Source organism: Lathyrus oleraceus, chromosome 5 (genome assembly GCF_024323335.1).
Source record: "Lathyrus oleraceus cultivar Zhongwan6 chromosome 5, CAAS_Psat_ZW6_1.0, whole genome shotgun sequence".
Classification (NCBI taxonomy): domain Eukaryota; kingdom Viridiplantae; phylum Streptophyta; class Magnoliopsida; order Fabales; family Fabaceae; genus Lathyrus; species Lathyrus oleraceus.
In genome coordinates, this window is record NC_066583.1 from 631,886,734 (window position 1) to 631,895,859 (window position 9,126).

A 9,126-nucleotide genomic window follows, 5' to 3' on the forward strand; every position below is an offset into this window, starting at 1 on the left:
TAAATAGTGGCTTTTGGCAAAACCCTGCGGCGCTCCCCCGTCTCTCTGCTTCGTTCAATTTTTCTCTTCCAGCCGTGCAAGCATACCATTACCTTTTTTACAGTTTTTGCTTTATTTGCAATTTTTTTTATTTTCTTTTCCAGTTAATCTTTCAGCACTTAATTGATTTTTCACACAATAGTTTCTACACCGGAAATCATTGTGTATCTTTTACTAGATCTAACCTTACGTTAGATCCTAGATTTTTATTCCTTCACTTTTTATTTTCCTGTCCGATTGAAGAATTCAAGAACAAATCCAACCGGTCTGTGGTGGAGTGTTCAAGACTGCTATTAATTACTCAGGTTCTTTAATTATTGTTTGAATTTATATATGCCCTGCTTTATTGTTTATTTATATTATTTGCCTGAGATGGATTTATTTAAGCATTGTTTAGGTCTGTTTAACATGTCCGGCTAATTTATTTAGGTATCCGTATGTAAAGTAAGCGGAATGAAGGAATCAAAACTAAGTTGGTTAAATTACGTTTAAAAATAAAGTCACTCTTTTTATGGTCTCAATTTACAGGTTTAATAACAAAGTTTTTGTACGAGAGTAAAAGACATAAAGAAGTTAAATTCAATAGAACGAGAGTTTGAGTTTTTAACTGGACATAGTAAATTGAGCATTAATTCTAAATCAGGGCGAAAGCAATTTTTAGAGTTAATTAAATTCTGATCTTTTTCAAAAAGTATTTTTAAAAGTTAAATGTGAGGACGAGAGTTAAGCATTTGAATTTAATTATATAATCTAAGTCAACAGAGCGAGAGTTTGAGACGAGGGTGTTTAAACGATTAGTGTTTTCTTAAAAAGAGTTTCTATAGATTCTGTTGTTTTCAAAAAGTGATTTTGGACTTAACCAATAAGTGACAGCTGCGTTAATATAAAGTCATAGTCTATTCAACAAAGCGAGAGTTTAAGAAAAGACTTTTAATCAATAGTATTTACTGAAAAGATTTATTTTAAAAAACCAAGAAACCAGCGAAGATTTGATTCCCTAATTACGACGAACTACATACCGATATCCGCTTAATTGATATTTAATCTAGATCTTATTTTAGTTTTAACTTTTCCTCCGAACAATCAAAGTATCATCCGCCTTAGCTTTACGAAGTAACCTTAGAAAACGGTATATCGATTCATAAGTCCCTGTGGGATCGATATCTTTTAAAACTACGCGATAGAACTGTGCACTTGCAGTTTGTACCCCAAATTCGACTCATAAAGTCGCGATCAAGTTTTTGGCGCCATTGCCGAGGACTTTTATTTAGTCGATATCGTAACTCTTCTGTTACGCTGTAGAGACTAAGGCTTATTTTTATTTTTATTTCTTTCGTTGATTTGTATGCCACACACTCGCTCACAAGGCGAGCCGTTCTACTTACGAATCAACGACATCGAGCTATATCTCTGAGTCTTACAACGAATTCGGGAATATCGTGCTGCAAACAATCTCCCTCCTATTGAAATTCCTGATCTCAAAAATCTTCTTCCTTCGCCGATACCCGAGATGGCAGAACCAGCTCGTGCTCTTCGAGATTACGCTGCTCCATCGCAAGATGAGCCGCATTCGAGTATTGCTCCGCCCGCAATCGAAGCAAACAACTTCGAACTTAAACCTTCACTGTTGCAAGCAGTGCAACAGAACCAATTTTCTAGAAATCCTACCGAGGATCCAAACCTTCATTTATCCGTATTTGTCCAATACGCTGATACTGTTAAAGCTAATGGTGTCACTTCAGAGGCAATTCGACTTTGTCTTTTTCCTTTCTCGTTAAGAGATAGCGCTAGAAGATGGCTTCAGTCTCTTCCTTCCAACTCAGTCACCACATGGAACGAGTTGAAGAAAGTCTTTCTTGCCCGATATTTTCCGCCGAGCAAAACAGCTATGTTAAGAGCCCAGATAAATGGATTTAAACAGAAAGATAACGAGTCTCTTTTCGAAGCATGGGAAAGATACAAAGACATGATGAGACTTTGTCCACACCATGGTTTAGAGGACTGGTTAGTGATTCATACCTTCTATAATGGTCTCTTGTACAACACGAGGTTAACAATAGACGCCGCCGCAGGTGGTGCACTTATGAACAAACCTTACGCTGATGCTTATCAACTTATCGAGAGCATGGCCCAAAACCACTATCAGTGGGGAAGCGAAAGAACAATGGTAGAAAAACCTCAGGCGAAAAGTGGCATGTACGAGATAAGTAACCTTGATCATGTTAATGCAAAAGTGGAAGCTTTGGCCCAGAAAATTGAAAGTTTAAATGTATCACCTCCAGCCACCGTGGTTGCCATAACTCAGAATTGCAAAGTCTGTGGAATCCAAGGTCACACTCCTGCAGATTGTCAGCTCCTAACAGGAATCCAAGCAGAGCAAGTAAACTATGCTCAAGGAAATCCCTACTCGCATACCTATAACTCCAACTGGAAGAATCATCCTAATTTTTCATATAAGAGTAATAATGTCTTATACGCGCCTGGACAAGCTCCAAATCAAGCCCCAGCTATACCTCCTGGATATCAAAAGCCGATCCCATCTACACCTAACAATAACGTTCCTAGGAAATCCAACTTGGAAATCATGATGGAGAACTTCATAGCTTCTCAACAGCAAACCAATAAAGATTTCTTAAACCAGAATGTACACACTGGCGAACAAATTAAACAACTAGCAAGTAAAGTAGATGCCCTGGCTACCCATAACAAGATGCTGGAAACGCAAATATCACAAGTAGCTCAACAACAAGCGCCTACTGCTGCCCCAACTGGTACATTTCCTGGACAGCCCCAACCTAACCCGAGAAGCCACGCTCATGCAATCATACTAAGAAGTGGAACGGAAGTGGAAGGACCGTCTGATCCAAGAACTGAGAACCAAAACTCTAAAAAGTCAACTGAGGAAGAAAATAAACCTAAGGAAAAGGAAGAGAGTAATAAGGAAACCATAGAAAAGAAAGAACCTTATGTACCTCCACCGCCTTATAAACCACCTATCCCTTACCCTCAAAGGCTTATTAAAACCAAAGATGCGGGCCAATTTAAAAAATTTGTTGACCTACTGAAACAATTAAACGTCACAATTCCTTTTACATAAGCTATTACGCAGATGCCCTCATATGCTAAGTTCTTAAAAGAAATTCTTTCTAATAAAAGGAAACTTGAAGAAAGCGAAACCGTTACACTCACTGCTGAATGTAGTGCTATAATCCAGAATATGCCTCCTAAACTTAAAGATCCAGGTAGTTTCTCTATACCCTGTCACATAGGAAAATTTGTCATAGATAAAGCCTTATGCGATTTAGGAGCCGGTATTAGTGTTATGCCTTTATCCATATGCAAGAAACTTGAAATGGGAGAATTAAGACCAACTAAAATGTCTGTGCAACTAGCAGATCGTTCCGTTAGATATCCTGTAGGAATTCTTGAAAACGTTCCCGTGCGCATAGGTCAATTCTACATTCCAACCGATTTTATAATTATGGACATTAGAGAAGATGAAGTTACACCCATTATACTGGGAAGACCGTTCTTAGCAACTGCTGGTGCGATCATAGACGTAAAACGAGGACGACTCACTTTCGAAGTAGGAGAAGAGAAAATTGAGTTCATTCTTTCCCAATTTTTGAAAGCACGTGCAATAGAAGACACATGTTACTTCATGGATATCATCGATGAATGCATAAAAGAAACAGAGTTAGAAAATGACAAATCATCTGACTATCTTGTAGAAGACAAACTTAACCAATGTTTAGCAATAACACCGGATCCTACGCAATGCCTTAAGAAACCAACCCTAGACCTGAAAACACTTCCCAAAAATCTGAGATATGAATTCCTAGACTTAGAACTTGAACGACCAGTGATAGTTAATGCAAACCTAGGAAAACTCGAAACAGAAAAACTCATGCATATCTTAAGAAAATATCCAACCGCACTAGGATACAACATCACCGACCTTAAAGGAATAAGTCCTTCTATTTGTATGCACCGCATCATGCTAGAAGAAGACTGTAAAACTTTTAGGGAACACCAGAGGAGACTAAACCCGATCCTGAGTGAGGTAGTGAAGAAGGAAATAACCAAGTTATTAGAGGCAGGTATCATATATCCTATATCTCATAGCAAATGGGTTAGTCTGGTACACGTAGTACCAAAGAAAGGAGGTATAACAGTTATTGAAAATGAAAAAGGAGAAACTATAACCAAACGAATCGAATCGGGATGGAGAATGTGCATTGACTATAGGAAACTAAACAAAGCAACCCGAAAAGATCATTTCCCTTTACCATTCATTGACCAGATGTTAGAACGATTAGCAAAACATTCTCATTTCTGCTATCTAGACGGTTATTCAGGCTTCTTTCAAATACCAATTCATCCTGATGACCAAGAAAAGACAACATTCACGTGTCCTTTTGGTACCTTCGCTTATCGACGAATGCCGTTTGGCTTGTGCAATGCTCCTGCAACCTTCCAAAGGTGCATGATGGCGATATTCGCCGATTTTCTCGAAAACATCATGGAGGTATTTATGGACGATTTTTCCGTATGCGGACAAAGCTTTGAAGAATGCCTTGAAAACCTAGAAAGAGTTCTAGAACGATGTGTAAAAGTAAACCTAGTACTTAATTGGGAAAAATGTCACTTTATGGTACAAGAAGGAATTATTTTAGGACACATCATCTCAAATAGAGGAATTGAAGTAGACAAAGCCAAAATAGAGCTAATCGAAAACCTTCAACCTCCGAAAACTGTGAGAGAAGTGCGAAGCTTCTTAGGACACGCCGGTTTTTACCGATGATTCATTAAAGACTTCTCTAAAATAACTAAACCTTTGACCGGACTATTGATGAAGGATGCTGAATTCATATTCGACAATAAATGTTTAGAAGCATTTCAAACGCTTAAACAAGCATTGATCTCCGCGCCCATAATGCAGACACCAGATTGGAATGAACCATTCGAAATAATGTGTGATGCCAGTGATTACGCTGTGGGTGCTGTTTTAGGACAACGAAAGGATAAAAAGCTTCACGTCATATATTACGCAAGTAGAACTCTAGATGAAGCACAAATGAATTACGCCACAACCGAGAAAGAACTTTTAGCAGTAGTATTTGCGCTAGATAAATTTCGTTCTTACTTGGTCGGAGCCAAAATAATCATTTACACTGACCACGCTGCTATCAAGTACCTCTTAACAAAAAAGGATGCTAAACCTAGACTCCTAAGGTGGATCTTGTTGCTACAAGAGTTCGATTTGGAAATCAAAGACAAGAAAGGAACTGAAAACGTAGTAGCAGATCACCTCTCTAGACTCGAAAACCTGGAACCGGAAAGAACATCGATGAACGATGATTTCTCGTACGATAAAATTATAGCTACTTTGGAAGAAAATAAAGCTGATAAACAGGTAGAAACCACCTTAGCTATATCTGTTACACCATGGTACGCTGATCTCGTCAATTATTTAGCTGTCGGAATAGTTCCACCTACTTTATCCTACCAGCAAAAGAAACGATTCTTCTATGACATAAAACACTATTACTGGGATGACCCTTTACTTTTCAAAAGAGGCCCCGATGGTATTTTCCGTCGGTGTATACCTGAAGAAGAGGTAGAAAATATAATCCAACACTGTCACTCCGCTCCTTATGGTGGACATGCAAGTACATTCAAGACCTGCTCCAAAATCCTACAAGCCGGTCTTTATTGGCCAAACATATGGAAGGATGTGCATGCGGCTATTAAGAAATGTGATAGATGTCAACGCACAGGAAACATATCTAGACGTGACGAGATGCCACAAAAAGGCATTTTGGAAGTAGAGATTTTCGACGTGTGGGGAATAGACTTCATGGGACCTTTTCCATCCTCTTTCGGTAACAAATACATACTCGTGGCGGTTGACTACGTATCAAAATGGATTGAAGCTATAGCTTCTCCAACAAACGACACGCGAGTAGTAACTAGACTCTTTAAGAATATAATATTTCCAAGATTTGGTGTCTCGAGAATAGTAGTCAGTGATGGTGGATCGCATTTCATATCTAAGATACTCGAAAAACTACTGTTTAAGTATGGTGTGAGACATAGAGTAGCAACACCTTACCATCTTCAAACCAGTGGACAAGTGGAGGTGTCTAACAGAGAAATTAAACAAATATTAGAAAAAACAGTCGCCACCTCAAGGAAAGACTGGTCATCGAAACTACCCGAAGCTTTATGGGCATATCGAACTGCTTACAAAACTCCCATAGGGACAACCCCATTTAAGCTTATTTATGGAAAATCTTGCCACCTCCCGGTAGAATTAGAACATAAGGCCTACTGGGCTATTAAAAATCTAAATTTAAACTATAAGGCCGCTGGTGAAAAGCGAGTTCTTGACATAAACGAATTAGAGGAACTTCGACAAGACGCCTACGAAAATGCCAGAATCTACAAAGAAAGAACGAAGAAATGGCATGATAAACGTATATCGAGAAAAATCTTCAAACAAGGCGATATAGTCCTTTTGTTCAACTCTAGACTTAAGTTATTCCCAGGAAAACTACGTTCTAGATGGTCAGGCCCTTTCCAAATCACCAAGGTCTTTCCAACTTGAGCGGTGGAAATTAAAGGAAAATCTATAGAACCATTTATCGTAAACGGGCAGCGTCTAAAACATTATCATTATGCAGAGAACAATGAAGATTCACAAGTCCTACACTTAGACGAAATGCCTCCAGAATTTATAGATTATATTTGATAGTTTTTATGTCGAGCTTGCGACATTAAACAAAGCGCTTCGTGGGAGACAACCCACAAATTTTTATTTTATTTTTATTTCTTCTTTAATTATTCTTTTTCTTTTAAATTCTATTTAGTATTCATTCTTAATTTACTTTAACTTATAAAATTTTTCTTTCTTTCGGCATTTGGCCAAATCCTGACTAAAACTCTTGTTTTTCTTTTCTCTAGCTAACACTAACCTGATGGGCCAAATTGACCGTATGGGTATCAAATTCAGAGGGAAAGCTCAGAAACAAAAGTTTGAGGAACTAGCAGAGAGAGAGATGCTACCTAGTTTGTATGCTGATGATTGGGCAATGACTGCCCTTGGACTAAGAGAGAGTGTCCTGTATTTGCTGAGTCAGATAGGGTGGGAAACCTCTCCTATCCGTAGACATTTCGTCACCTACCGGAGACTGACACTAGAATTCCTTAGCTCTCTGATCTATCTACCTAGCCATGGAAAAGGAATAAGCAGAGGTTTTATTCAATTCAGAATGTTCAACATGGAGTATCAATTTAACATTCAAGATTTTACCACCCTTTTAGGTTTCCCTACCTCTTTTGATACATTCATAGTGAGCCAAGAAGACCTTTTTGAATATAGAGAACTTGAACATTTTTGGGGAAGCTTGACTGAAAATGACGATCCCGAGGAACATGAGTTTCTTTCTGGAAACATACATAACCCGACCTTTCGTTATTTCCATAAGATCCTGGCCCACACCCTTTTCAGGAAGAAGTCAAACAGTACCTTAGTTTCACGTGATGAACTCTTCATCATATTTTGTGCTTCCCAGAACCGTCCAGTAAACGGTGCCACTTTTATGTTGGCGAATTTTGACCGCCTTATCCAAGATGAACGAGCACCAATTCAAATAGGCGGATTGATAACCATGATTGGTAATGCTATCGGATTACGTCAGCCTATGCTTGACCTAAGCCCTTTTTGTGGCATTGCGACTATGAGTATACCCTTCCTCTTCAACACTATGTTTATAGCGAACCTAGGGCCTGAAGAGTTTGAGCTTATAATTAACAACCAAGTTCTTTGCCTATTCACCTTGCCTAGTCCGATGACTAGTGTTCATAACCGCAGTAACTGGCTCTACAACCTGAACGGAACACCTTCCCCTGCTAGATCTACTGAATCCATCCAGGACTACGAGATTTGTGACGACCAGATTCCTTATGCTAAATCTGACCCTCAGACACCATCTGGTTATTATGATATTGACCCTCCTCCTCAACCTGTCCCGACCGAAGAGTCGGCAATACCTGATCCTAGACATCATATGCCCGGAGATAATTATAACACCATCATTCAAGCTTTGATGTCAGAACAGGACGCCCTCAGAGAAGAGCTAGCTAATATGGGACAAGAATTTCTGGGATACATGAGCACTATGACAAATCAATTCCACGAGTTGCTAAACCGTGTTAACTCCTTTGCTCCTCCGGCCAGAGATCGTGCGGATGGATAGAAGTTGTTTTTCTTAGTTATTTAGTTTTAGTTAGATTATTCATTAATGTTGTTTCAAATTATGTTCGTATTTTTTTTTCTTTCGCATGTTTGCTTTTGTCTTCCAATGTTACATTATGATTATTTTATGAAGCTATTGATTTATTTTACTTTATTATGGCTTATGCAATATCTAGCAATAATGCTCTCTACTGTATGCTACTTACATAACTTTTTAGAGAAAAATATATTTATGCAATATTATGGTAGTAGAATAGCATGCAAGGCAATCTAAAAATATCACAATAGCATAATAAAATAAACTGAAGCAAAACAAAATAATAAAAATAAATTACTATAAATTATTATGAAGAACGCAAGCAGTGACCGTTGCAGCTTACCGTGTGACGAGCGTCACACACGCCATCACAGTCATCACACCAAGTGCTTGTGACGCCCGTAACGCCCCTGTCACGAGCGTGACACCTTCAGACTAGGTGAACGTTACCAACCGTTGGAGACACGACCGTTACACCACTTCACCTTTTTACCTTCCCCATTTATTCACATTTACCCACATTTATTTACTTTTCAACCACTCCCTTTCCAACTTCCAAATCTTTTCCTATAAATACCCACCATACCTTTCTTCATACACCACAAACCATTCTATAAGATCAATTACATTTCCCTTCTCCCCTCATTACCTCTTTCAAACCACTTATCGATATGGCGGGCAACCAAGCTTTCGGAAATATCATCTTCCGATCCGAAGATGATAATTATCAAAGGGAGCAGTTCGAGCGTTTCCAACAGCGAGGTGTCATCTCCACCAGGTATCCTGATCT

At 38.7% G+C, this 9,126-nt stretch overlaps 1 non-coding gene across 1 annotated transcript; it reads right to left on the reverse strand.

Annotated features, from left to right (window-relative positions):
• Window positions 1-1,927: 1,927 nt before the first annotated feature.
• LOC127088657 (small nucleolar RNA R71) lies at window positions 1,928-2,034 on the reverse strand. The gene has a single exon (XR_007790484.1). It is a non-coding gene; the product is annotated as a small nucleolar RNA R71 (small nucleolar RNA).
• Between the last annotated feature and the right edge of the window lie 7,092 nt (window positions 2,035-9,126).